The sequence below is a fragment of the Ammospiza caudacuta genome, chromosome 2, assembly GCF_027887145.1.
Source record: "Ammospiza caudacuta isolate bAmmCau1 chromosome 2, bAmmCau1.pri, whole genome shotgun sequence".
Lineage (NCBI taxonomy): Eukaryota > Metazoa > Chordata > Aves > Passeriformes > Passerellidae > Ammospiza > Ammospiza caudacuta.
This window is the reverse complement of record NC_080594.1, coordinates 21,528,957-21,542,678: the sequence shown is the minus strand read 5'-3', so window position 1 is coordinate 21,542,678 and position 13,722 is coordinate 21,528,957.

Sequence of the window (13,722 nt, the reverse complement as noted above, 5' to 3'; positions counted from 1 at the left end):
TCTCCTGACATTTCCAATCACATGAACAGTCGACTGGAAGCTGTTTTGGACAACTTTTCTTTGCTTCCTTCCAAACACTTGGCAGACCTCCGTGGAACGTCTAGAACACGATGGGAGCTGTTTTCTGTGCTGGCACAGTTTTTCCTCGCCAGACATATTGGAAAAGCTTTCTGCCTGGATGTAGACTGCAAAAGACGCTAAAGACCAAGGTACGATGCTCTCCGGAGCTAAGCGCCGCTCCCGGGCGTCTTTCGGCAGAAGCCGCGCTAAGGCGAGCCCTGCGAGCGGCACAATCGTCTTTGCGCGAAGAAGCCGCTTCTTCGCCTCCGGGAGCCGGAGAGATCGGCAGCTTCGGAAAGGCGCAGAAGGTAGCTGTACAACACTGGGATTGTGTGCGCAGCTTGCCAACTGATAGGAAACAGTACCTTAGCACTCTCCTGACTTTTCCAATCACATGAACATTCCACTGGAAGCTGTTTTGGACAACTTTTCTTTGCTTCCTTCCAAACACTTGGCAGACCTCAATGGAACGTCCAGAACACGACGGGAGATGTTTTCTGTGAAGGCACAGTTTTTCCTCGCCAGACATAGTGGAAAAGCTTTCTGCTAAGATGTAGACTACAAAAGACGCTAAAGACCAAGGTACGATGCTCTCCGGAGCTAAGCGCCGCTCCCGGGCGTCTTTCGGCAGAAGCCGCGCTAAGGAGAGCCCTGCGAGCGGCACAATCGTCTTTGCGCGAAGAAGCCGCTTCTTCGCCTCCGGGAGCCGGAGAGAGCGGCAGCTTCGGAAAGGCGCAGAAGGTAGCTGTACAACACTGGGATTGTGTGCGCAGCTTGCCAACTGATAGGAAACAGTACCTTAGCACTCTCCTGACTTTTCCAATCACATGAACATTGCACTGGAAGCTGTTTTCGACAACTTTTCTTTGCTTCCTTCCAAACACTTGGCAGACCTCCGTGGAACGTTTAGAACACGATGGGAGCTCTTTTCTGTGCTGGCACAGTTTTTCCTCGCCAGACATAGTGGAAAAGCTTTCTGCTAAGATGTAGACTACAAAAGACGCTAAAGACGAAGGTACGATGCTCTCCGGAGCTAAACGCCGCTCCCGGGCGTCTTTCGGCAGAAGCCGAGCTAAGGAGAGCCCTGCGAGCGGCACAATCGACTTTGCGCGAAGAAGCCGCTTCTTCGCCTCTGGGAGCCGGAGAGAGCGGCAGCTTCGGAAAGGCGCAGAAGGAAGCTGTACAACACTGGGATTGTGTGCGCAGCTTGCCAACTGACAGAAAACAGTACCTTACCACTCTCCTGACTTTTCCAATCACATGAACATTCCACTGGAAGCTGTTTTGGACAACTTTTCTTTGCTTCCTTCCAAACACCTGGCAGACCTCCGTGGAACGTCTAGAACACGATTGGAGATGTTTTCTGTGCTGGTACAATTTTTCCTAGCCAGACATAGTGGAAAAGCTTTCTGCTAAGATGTAGACTACAAAAGACGCTAAAGACCAAGGTACGATGCTCTCCGGAGCTAAGCGCCGCTCCCGGGCGTCTTTCGGCAGAAGCCGCGCTAAGGAGAGCCCTGCGAGCGGCACAATCGTCTTTGCGCGAAGAAGCCGCTTCTTCGCCTCCGGGAGCCGGAGAGAGCGGCAGCTTTGGAAAGGCGCAGAAGGTAGCTGTACAACACTGGGATTGTGTGCGCAGCTTGCCAACTGATAGGAAACAGTACCTTAGCACTCTCCTGACTTTTCCAATCACATGAACATTCCACTGGAAGCTGTTTTGGACAACTTTTCTTTGCTTCCTTCCAAACACCTGGCAGACCTCCGTGCAACGTTTAGAACACGATGGGAGATGTTTTCTGTGCTGGCACAGTTTTTCCTCGCCAGACATAGTGGAAAAGCTTTCTGCTAAGATGTAGACTACAACAGACGCTAAAGACCAAGGTACGATGCTCTCCGGAGCTAAACGCCGCTCCCGGGCGTCTCTCGGCAGAAGCCGAGCTAAGGAGAGCCCTGCGAGCGGCACAATCGACTTTGCGCGAAGAAGCCGCTTCTTCGCCTCTGGGAGCCGGAGAGAGCGGCAGCTTCGGAAAGGCGCAGAAGGAAGCTGTACAACACTGGGATTGTGTGCGCAGCTTGCCAACTGACTGAAAACAGTACCTTAGCACTCTCCTGACTTTTCCAATCACATGAACATTGCACTGGAAGCTGTTTTGGACAACTTTTCTTTCCTTCCTTCCAAACACTTGGCAGACCTCCGTGGAACGTTTAGAACACGATGGGAGCTCTTTTCTGTGCTGGCACAGTTTTTCCTCGCCAGACATAGTGGAAAAGCTTTCTGCTAAGATGTAGACTACAAAAGACGCTAAAGACGAAGGTACGATGCTCTCCGGAGCTAAGCGCCGCTCCCGGGCGTCTTTCGGCAGAAGCCGCGCTAAGGAGAGCCCTGCGAGCGGCACAATCGTCTTTGCGCGAAGAAGCCGCTTCTTCGCCTCCGGGAGCCGGAGAGAGCGGCAGCTTCGGAAAGGCGCAGAAGGAAGCTGTACAACACTGGGATTGTGTGCGCAGCTTGCCAACTGATAGAAAACAGTACCTTACCACTCTCCTGACTTTTCCAATCACATGAACATTGCACTGGAAGCTGTTTTGGACAACTTTTTTTGCTTCCTTCCAAACACTTGGCAGACCTCTGTGGAACGTCTAGAACACGATGGGAGCTCTTTTCTGTGCTGGCACAGTTTTTCCTAGCCAGACATAGTGGAAAAGCTTTCTGCTAAGATGTAGACTACAAAAGACGCTAAAGACCAAGGTACGATGGCTCTCCGGAGCTAAGCGCCGCTCCCGGGCGTCTTTCGGCAGAAGCCGCGCTAAGGAGAGCCCTGCGAGCGGCACAATCGTCTTTGCGCGAAGAAGCCGCTTCTTCGCCTCCGGGAGCCGGAGAGAGCGGCAGCTTCGGAAAGGCGCAGAAGGAAGCTGTACAACACTGGGATTGTGTGCGCAGCTTGCCAACTGATAGAAAACAGTACCTTACCACTCTCCTGACTTTTCCAATCACATGAACATTCCACTGGAAGCTGTTTTGGACAACTTTTCTTTGCTTCCTTCCAAACACTTGGCAGACCTCCGTGGAACGTCCAGAACACGACGGGAGATGTTTTCTCTGCTGGCACAGTTTTTCCTCGCCAGACATAGTGGAAAAGCTTTCTGCTAAGATGTAGACTACAAAAGACGCTAAAGACGAAGGTACGATGCTCTCCGGAGATAAACGCCGCTCCCGGGCGTCTTTCGGCAGAAGCCGCGCTAAGGAGAGCCCTGCGAGCGGCACAATCGTCTTTGCGCGTAGAAGCCACTTCTTCGCCTCCGGGAGCCGGAGAGAGCGGCAGCTTCGGAAAGGCGCAGAAGGAAGCTGTACAACACTGGGATTGCGTGCGCAGCTTGCCAACTGATAGAAAACAGTACCTTAGCACTCTCCTGACTTTTCCAATCCCATGAACATTGCACTGGAAGCTGTTTTGGACAACTTTTCTTTGCTTCCTTCCAAACACCTGGCAGACCTCCGTGCAACGTTTAGAACACGATGGGAGATGTTTTCTGTGCTGGCACAGTTTTTCCTCGCCAGACATAGTGGAAAAGCTTTCTGCTAAGATGTAGACTACAACAGACGCTAAAGACCAAGGTACGATGCTCTCCGGAGCTAAACGCCGCTCCCGGGCGTCTTTCGGCAGAAGCCGAGCTAAGGAGAGCCCTGCGAGCGGCACAATCGACTTTGCGCGAAGAAGCCGCTTCTTCGCCTCTGGGAGCCGGAGAGAGCGGCAGCTTCGGAAAGGCGCAGAAGGAAGCTGTACAACACTGGGATTGTGTGCGCAGCTTGCCAACTGACTGAAAACAGTACCTTACCACTCTCCTGACTTTTCCAATCACATGAACATTCGATTGGAAGCTGTTTTGGACAACTTTTCTTTGCTTCCTTCCAAACACTTGGCAGACCTCCGTGGAACGTCCAGAACACGATGGGAGATGTTTTCTGTGCTGGCACAGTTTTTCCTAGCCAGACATATTGGAAAAGCTTTCTGCTAAGAGGTAGACTAAAAAAGACGCTAAAGACCAAGGTACGATGCTCTCCGGAGCTAAGCGCCGCTCCCGGGCGTCTTTCAGCAGAAGCAGCGCTAAGGAGAGCCCTGCGAGCGGCACAATCGTCTTTGCGCGAAGAAGCCGCTTCTTCGCCTCCGGGAGCCGGAGAGAGCGACAGCTTCGGAAAGGCGCAGAAGGAAGCTGTACAACACTGGGATTGTGTGCACAGCTTGCCAACTGATAGAAAACAGTACCTTACCACTCTCCTGAATTTTCCAATCACATGAACATTGCACTGGAAGCTGTTTTGGACAACTTTTCTTTGCTTCCTTCCAAGCACTTGGCAGACCTCCGTGGAACGTCTAGAAGACGATGGGAGATGTTTTCTGTGCTGGCACAGTTTTTCCTCGCCAGACATAGTGGAAAAGCTTTCTGCTAAGATGTAGACTACAAAAGACGCTAAAGACGAAGGTACGATGGCTCTCCGGAGCTAAGCGCCGCTCCTGGGCGTCTTTCGGCAGAAGCCGCGGTAAAGTGAGCCCTGCGAGCGGCACAATCGTCTTTGCGCGAAGAAGCCGCTTCTTCGCCTCCGGGAGCCGGAGAGAGCGGCAGCTTCGGAAAGGCGCAGAAGGAAGCTGTACAACACTGGGATTGTGTGCGCAGCTTGCCAACTGATAGAAAACAGTACCTTACCACTCTCCTGACTTTTCCAATCAGATGAACAGTCGACTGGATGCTGTTTTGGACAACTTCTCTTTGCTTCCTTCCAAACACCTGGCAGACCTCCGTGGAACGTCTAGAACACGATGGGAGCTGTTTTCTGTGAAGGCACAGTTTTTCCTCGCCAGACATAGTGGAAAAGCTTTCTGCTAAGATGAAGATTACAAAAGACGCTAAAGACCAAGGTACGATGCTCTCCGGAGCTAAGCGCCGCTCCCGGGCGTCTTTCGGCAGAAGCCGCGCTAAGGAGAGCCCTGCGAGCGGCACAATCGTCTTTGCGCGAAGAAGCCGCTTCTTCGCCTCCGGGAGCCGGAGAGAGCGGCTGCTTCGGAAAGGCGCAGAAGGTAGCTGTACAACACTGGGATTGTGTGCGCAGCTTGCCAACTGATAGGAAACAGTACCTTAGCACTCTCCTGACTTTTCCAATCACATGAACATTGCACTGGAAGCTGTTTTGGACAACTTTTCTTTGCTTCCTTCCAAACACTTGGCAGACCTCCGTGGAACGTTTAGAACACGATGGGAGATGTTTTCTGTGCTGGCACAGTTTTTCCTCGCCAGACATAGTGGAAAAGCTTTCTGCTAAGATGTAGACTACAAAAGACGCTAAAGACGAAGGTACAATGCTCTCCGGAGCTAAGCGCCGCTCCCGGGCGTCTTTCGGCAGAAGCCGAGCTAAGGAGAGCCCTGCGAGCGGCACAATCGACTTTGCGCGAAGAAGCCGCTTCTTCGCCACTGGGAGCCGGAGAGAGCGGCAGCTTCGGAAAGGCGCAGAAGGTAGCTGTACAACACTGGGATTGTGTGCACAGCTTGCCAACTGATAGAAAACAGTACCTTACCACTCTCCTGACTTTTCCAATCACATGAACATTGCACTGGAAGCTGTTTTGGACAACTTTTTTTGCTTCCTTCCAAACACTTGGCAGACCTCTGTGGAACGTCTAGAACACGATGGGAGCTCTTTTCTGTGCTGGCACAGTTTTTCCTAGCCAGACATAGTGGAAAAGCTTTCTGCTAAGATGTAGACTACAAAAGACGCTAAAGACCAAGGTACGATGGCTCTCCGGAGCTAAGCGCCGCTCCCGGGCGTCTTTCGGCAGAAGCCGCGCTAAGGAGAGCCCTGCGAGCGGCACAATCGTCTTTGCGCGAAGAAGCCGCTTCTTCGCCTCCGGGAGCCGGAGAGAGCGGCAGCTTCGGAAAGGCGCAGAAGGAAGCTGTACAACACTGGGATTGTGTGCGCAGCTTGCCAATTGATAGAAAACAGTACCTTACCACTCTCCTGACTTTTCCAATCACATGAACATTCCACTGGAAGCTGTTTTGGACAACTTTTCTTTGCTTCCTTCCAAACACTTGGCAGACCTCCGTGGAACGTCCAGAACACGACGGGAGATGTTTTCTCTGCTGGCACAGTTTTTCCTCGCCAGACATAGTGGAAAAGCTTTCTGCTAAGATGTAGACTACAAAAGACGCTAAAGACGAAGGTACGATGCTCTCCGGAGATAAACGCCGCTCCCGGGCGTCTTTCGGCAGAAGCCGCGCTAAGGAGAGCCCTGCGAGCGGCACAATCGTCTTTGCGCGTAGAAGCCACTTCTTCGCCTCCGGGAGCCGGAGAGAGCGGCAGCTTCGGAAAGGCGCAGAAGGAAGCTGTACAACACTGGGATTGCGTGCGCAGCTTGCCAACTGATAGAAAACAGTACCTTAGCACTCTCCTGACTTTTCCAATCCCATGAACATTGCACTGGAAGCTGTTTTGGACAACTTTTCTTTGCTTCCTTCCAAACACCTGGCAGACCTCCGTGCAACGTTTAGAACACGATGGGAGATGTTTTCTGTGCTGGCACAGTTTTTCCTCGCCAGACATAGTGGAAAAGCTTTCTGCTAAGATGTAGACTACAACAGACGCTAAAGACCAAGGTACGATGCTCTCCGGAGCTAAACGCCGCTCCCGGGCGTCTTTCGGCAGAAGCCGAGCTAAGGAGAGCCCTGCGAGCGGCACAATCGACTTTGCGCGAAGAAGCCGCTTCTTCGCCTCTGGGAGCCGGAGAGAGCGGCAGCTTCGGAAAGGCGCAGAAGGAAGCTGTACAACACTGGGATTGTGTGCGCAGCTTGCCAACTGACTGAAAACAGTACCTTACCACTCTCCTGACTTTTCCAATCACATGAACATTCGATTGGAAGCTGTTTTGGACAACTTTTCTTTGCTTCCTTCCAAACACTTGGCAGACCTCCGTGGAACGTCCAGAACACGATGGGAGATGTTTTCTGTGCTGGCACAGTTTTTCCTAGCCAGACATAGTGGAAAAGCTTTCTGCTAAGAGGTAGACTAAAAAAGACGCTAAAGACCAAGGTACGATGCTCTCCGGAGCTAAGCGCCGCTCCCGGGCGTCTTTCAGCAGAAGCAGCGCTAAGGAGAGCCCTGCGAGCGGCACAATCGTCTTTGCGCGAAGAAGCCGCTTCTTCGCCTCCGGGAGCCGGAGAGAGCGACAGCTTCGGAAAGGCGCAGAAGGAAGCTGTACAACACTGGGATTGTGTGCACAGCTTGCCAACTGATAGAAAACAGTACCTTACCACTCTCCTGAATTTTCCAATCACATGAACATTGCACTGGAAGCTGTTTTGGACAACTTTTCTTTGCTTCCTTCCAAGCACTTGGCAGACCTCCGTGGAACGTCTAGAAGACGATGGGAGATGTTTTCTGTGCTGGCACAGTTTTTCCTTGCCAGACATAGCGGAAAAGCTTTCTGCTAAGATGTAGACTACAAAAGACGCTAAAGACGAAGGTACGATGGCTCTCCGGAGCTAAGCGCCGCTCCTGGGCGTCTTTCGGCAGAAGCCGCGGTAAAGTGAGCCCTGCGAGCGGCACAATCGTCTTTGCGCGAAGAAGCCGCTTCTTCGCCTCCGGGAGCCGGAGAGAGCGGCAGCTTCGGAAAGGCGCAGAAGGAAGCTGTACAACACTGGGATTGTGTGCGCAGCTTGCCAACTGATAGAAAACAGTACCTTACCACTCTCCTGACTTTTCCAATCAGATGAACAGTCGACTGGATGCTGTTTTGGACAACTTCTCTTTGCTTCCTTCCAAACACCTGGCAGACCTCCGTGGAACGTCTAGAACACGATGGGAGCTGTTTTCTGTGAAGGCACAGTTTTTCCTCGCCAGACATAGTGGAAAAGCTTTCTGCTAAGATGAAGATTACAAAAGACGCTAAAGACCAAGGTACGATGCTCTCCGGAGCTAAGCGCCGCTCCCGGGCGTCTTTCGGCAGAAGCCGCGCTAAGGAGAGCCCTGCGAGCGGCACAATCGTCTTTGCGCGAAGAAGCCGCTTCTTCGCCTCCGGGAGCCGGAGAGAGCGGCTGCTTCGGAAAGGCGCAGAAGGTAGCTGTACAACACTGGGATTGTGTGCGCAGCTTGCCAACTGATAGGAAACAGTACCTTAGCACTCTCCTGACTTTTCCAATCACATGAACATTGCACTGGAAGCTGTTTTGGACAACTTTTCTTTGCTTCCTTCCAAACACTTGGCAGACCTCCGTGGAACGTTTAGAACACGATGGGAGATGTTTTCTGTGCTGGCACAGTTTTTCCTCGCCAGACATAGTGGAAAAGCTTTCTGCTAAGATGTAGACTACAAAAGACGCTAAAGACGAAGGTACAATGCTCTCCGGAGCTAAGCGCCGCTCCCGGGCGTCTTTCGGCAGAAGCCGAGCTAAGGAGAGCCCTGCGAGCGGCAAAATCGACTTTGCGCGAAGAAGCCGCTTCTTCGCCACTGGGAGCCGGAGAGAGCGGCAGCTTCGGAAAGGCGCAGAAGGTAGCTGTACAACACTGGGATTGTGTGCACAGCTTGCCAACTGATAGAAAACAGTACCTTAGCACTCTCCTGAATTTTCCAATCACATGAACATTCGACTGCAAGCTGTTTTGGACAACTTTTCTTTGCTTCCTTCCAAACACTTGGCAGACCTCCGTGGAACGTCTAGAACACGATGGGAGATGTTTTCTGTGCTGGCACAGTTTTTCCTCGCCAGACATAGTGGAAAAGCTTTCTGCTAAGATGTAGACTACAAAAGACGCTAAAGACGAAGGTACGATGCTCTCCGGAGCTAAACGCCGCTCCTGGGCGTCTTTCGGCAGAAGCCGAGCTAAGGAGAGCCCTGCGAGCGGCACAATCGACTTTGCGCGAAGAAGCCGCTTCTTCGCCACTGGGAGCCGGAGAGAGCGGCAGCTTCGGAAAGGCGCAGAAGGTAGCTGTACAACACTGGGATTGTGTGCACAGCTTGCCAACTGATAGAAAACAGTACCTTAGCACTCTCCTGAATTTTCCAATCACATGAACATTGCACTGGAAGCTGTTTTGGACAACTTTTCTTTGCTTCCTTCCAAACACTTGGCAGACCTCCGTGGAACGTCTAGAACACGATGGGAGGTGTTTTCTGTGAGGGCACAGTTTTTCCTCGCCAGACATAGTCGAAAAGCTTTCTGCTAAGATGTAGACTGCAAAAGACGCTAAAGACCATGGTACGATGCTCTCCGGAGCTAAACTCCGCTCCCGGGCATCTTTCGGCAGAAGCCTCGCTAAGGAGAGCCCTGCGAGCGGCACAATCGTCTTTGCGCGAAGAAGCCGCTTCTTCGCCTCCGGGAGCCGGGGAGAGCGGCAGCTTCGGAAAGGCGCAGAAGGAAGCTGTACAACACTGGGATTGTGTGCGCAGCTGGCCAACTGATAGAAAACAGTACCTTACCACTCTCCTGACATTTCCAATCACATGAACAGTCGACTGGAAGCTGTTTTGGACAACTTTTCTTTGCTTCCTTCCAAACACTTGGCAGACCTCCGTGGAACGTCTAGAACACGATGGGAGCTGTTTTCTGTGCTGGCACAGTTTTTCCTCGCCAGACATAGTGGAAAAGCTTTCTGCCAGGATGTAGACTACAAAAGACGCTAAAGACCAAGGTACGATGCTCTCCGGAGCTAAGCGCCGCTCCCGGGCGTCTTTCGGCCGAAGCCGCGCTAAGGCGAGCCCTGCGAGCGGCACAATCGTCTTTGCGCGAAGAAGCCGCTTCTTCGCCTCCGGGAGCCGGAGAGAGCGGCAGCTTCGGAAAGGCGCAGAAGGAAGCTGTACAACACTGGGATTGTGTGCGCAGCTTGCCAACTGACAGAAAACAGTACCTTACCACTCTCCTGACTTTTCCAATCACATGAACATTCCACTGGAAGCTGTTTTGGACAACTTTTCTTTGCTTCCTTCCAAACACTTGGCAGACCTCCGTGGAACGTCTAGAACACGATGGGAGATGTTTTCTGTGCTGGCACAGTTTTTCCTAGCCAGACATAGTGGAAAAGCTTTCTGCTAAGATGTAGACTACAAAAGACGCTAAAGACCAAGGTACGATGCTCTCCGGAGCTAAGCGCCGCTCCCGGGCGTCTTTCGGCAGAAGCCGCGCTAAGGCGAGCCCTGCGAGCGGCACAATCGACTTTGCGCGAAGAAGCCGCTTCTTCGCCACTGGGAGCCGGAGAGAGCGGCAGCTTCGGAAAGGCGCAGAAGGAAGCTGTACAACACTGGGATTGTGTGCGCAGCTTGCCAACTGATAGAAAACAGTACCTTAGCACTCTCCTGACTTTTCCAATCACATGAACATTGCACTGGAAGCTGTTTTGGACAACTTTTCTTTGCTTCCTTCCAAACACTTGGCAGACCTCCGTGGAACGTCCAGAACACGATGGGAGATGTTTTCTGTGCTGGCACGGTTTTTCCTCGCCAGACATAGTGGAAAAGCTTTCTGCTAAGATGTAGACTACAAAAGATGCTAAAGACCAAGGAACGATGCTCTCCGGAGCTAAGCGCTGCTCCCGGGCGTCTTTCAGCAGAAGCCTCGCTAAGGAGAGCCCTGCGAGCGGCACAATCGTCTTTGCGCGAAGAAGCCGCTTCTTCGCCTCCGGGAGCCGGAGAGAGCGACAGCTTCGGAAAGGCGCAGAAGGAAGCTGTACAACACTGGGATTGTGTGCGCAGCTGGCCAACTGATAGGAAACAGTACCTTACCACTCTCCTGACTTTTCCAATCACATGAACATTGCACTGGAAGCTGTTTTGGACAACTTTTCTTTGCTTCCTTCCAAACACTTGGCAGACCTCCGTGGAACGTCTAGAACACGATGGGAGCTGTTTTCTGTGCTGGCACAGTTTTTCCTCGCCAGACATAGTGGAAAAGCTTTCTGCCAGGATGTAGACTACAAAAGACGCTAAAGACCAAGGTACGATGGCTCTCCGGAGCTAAGCGCCGTTCCCGGGCGTCTTTCGGCAGAAGCCGCGCTAAAGTGAGCCCTGCGAGCGGCACAATCGTCTTTGCGCGAAGAAGCCGCTTCTTCGCCTCCGGGAGCCGGAGAGAGCGGCAGCTTCGGAAAGGCGCAGAAGGAAGCTGTACAACACTGGGATTGTGTGCGCAGCTGGCCAACTGATAGAAAACAGTACCTTACCACTCTCCTCACTTTTCCAATCACATGAACAGTTGACTGGATGCTGTTTTGGACAACTTCTCTGTGCTTCCTTCCAAACACCTGGCAAACCTCCGTGGAACGTCTAGAACACGATGAGAGCTGTTTTCTGTGCTGGCACAGTTTTTCCTAGCCAGACATAGTGGAAAAGCTTTCTGCTAAGATGAGGACTACAAAAGACGCTAAAGACCAAGGTACGATGCTCTCCGGAGCTAAACTCCGCTCCCGGGCGTGTTTTGGCAGAAGCCGCGCTAAGGAGAGCCCTGCGAGCGTCACAATCGTCTTTGCGCGAAGAAGCCGCTTCTTCGCCTCCGGGAGCCGGAGAGAGCGGCAGCTTCGGAAAGGCGCAGAAGGAAGCTGTACAACACTGGGATTGTGTGCGCAGCTTGCCAACTGACTGAAAACAGTACCTTACAACTCTCCTGACATTTCCAATCACATGAACATTCCACTGGAAGCTGTTTTGGACAACTTTTCTTTGCTTCCTTCCAAACACTTGGCAGACCTCCGTGGAACGTCTAGAACACGATGGGAGATGTTTTCTGTGCTGGCACAGTTTTTCCTAGCCAGACATAGTGGAAAAGCTTTCTGCTAAGATGTAGACTACAAAAGACGCTAAAGACCAAGGTACGATGCTCTCCGGAGCTAAACTCCGCTCCCGGGCATCTTTCGGCAGAATCCGCGGTAAGGAGAGCCCTGCGAGCGGCACAATCGTCTTTGCGCGAAGAAGCCGCTTCTTCGCCTCCGGGAGCCGGAGAGAGCGGCTGCTTCGGAAAGGCGCAGAAGGTAGCTGTACAACACTGGGATTGTGTGCGCAGCTTGCCAACTGATAGGAAACAGTACCTTAGCACTCTCCTGACTTTTCCAATCACATGAACATTGCACTGGAAGCTGTTTTGGACAACTTTTCTTTGCTTCCTTCCAAACACTTGGCAGACCTCCGTGGAACGTTTAGAACACGATGGGAGATGTTTTCTGTGCTGGCACAGTTTTTCCTCGCCAGACATAGTGGAAAAGCTTTCTGCTAAGATGTAGACTACAAAAGACGCTAAAGACGAAGGTACGATGCTCTCCGGAGCTAAACGCTGCTCCCGGGCGTCTTTCGGCAGAAGCCGAGCTAAGGAGAGCCCTGCGAGCGGCACAATCGACTTTGCGCGAAGAAGCCGCTTCTTCGCCTCTGGGAGCCGGAGAGAGCGGCAGCTTCGGAAAGGCGCAGAAGGAAGCTGTACAACACTGGGATTGTGTGCGCAGCTTGCCAACTGACTGAAAACAGTACCTTAGCACTCTCCTGAATTTTCCAATCACATGAACATTCGACTGCAAGCTGTTTTGGACAACTTTTCTTTGCTTCCTTCCAAACACTTGGCAGACCTCCGTGGAACGTCTAGAACACGATGGGTGTGTTTTCTGTGAGGGCACAGTTTTTCCTCGCCAGACATAGTGGAAAAGCTTTCTGCTAAGATGTAGACTACAAAAGACGCTAAAGACCAAGGTACGATGCTCTCCGGAGCTAAACTCCGCTCCAGGGCATCTTTCGGCAGAAGCCGCGCTAAGGAGAGCCCTGCGAGCGGCACAATCGTCTTTGCGCGAAGAAGCCGCTTCTTCGCCTCCGGGAGCCGGAGAGAGCGGCAGCTTCGGAAAGGCGCAGAAGGAAACTGTACAACACTGGGATTATGTGCGCAGCTTGCCAACTGACAGAAAACAGTACCTTACCACTCTCCTGACTTTTCCAGTCACATGAACATTCGATTGGAAGCTGTTTTGGACAACTTTTCTTTGCTTCCTTCCAAACATTTGGCAGACCTCCGTGGAACGTCTAGAACACGATGGGAGATGTTTTCTGTGCTGGCACAGTTCTTCCTCGCCAGACATATTGGAAAAGCTTTCTGCCAGGATGTAGACTACAAAAGACGCTAAAGACCAAGGTACGATGCTCTCCGGAGCTAAACGCCGCTCCTGGGCGTCTTTCGGCAGAAGCCGAGCTAAGGAGAGCCCTGCGAGCGGCACAATCGACTTTGCGCGAAGAAGCCGCTTCTTCGCCACTGGGAGCCGGAGAGAGCGGCAGCTTCGGAAAGGCGCAGAAGGTAGCTGTACAACACTGGGATTGTGTGCACAGCTTGCCAACTGATAGAAAACAGTACCTTAGCACTCTCCTGAATTTTCCAATCACATGAACATTGCACTGGAAGCTGTTTTGGACAACTTTTCTTTGCTTCCTTCCAAACACTTGGCAGACCTCCGTGGAACGTCTAGAACACGATGGGAGCTGTTTTCTGTGAGGGCACAGTTTTTCCTCGCCAGACATAGTCGAAAAGCTTTCTGCTAAGATGTAGACTGCAAAAGACGCTAAAGACCATGGTACGATGCTCTCCGGAGCTAAACTCCGCTCCCGGGCATCTTTCGGCAGAAGCCTCGCTAAGGAGAGCCCTGCGAGCGGCACAATCGT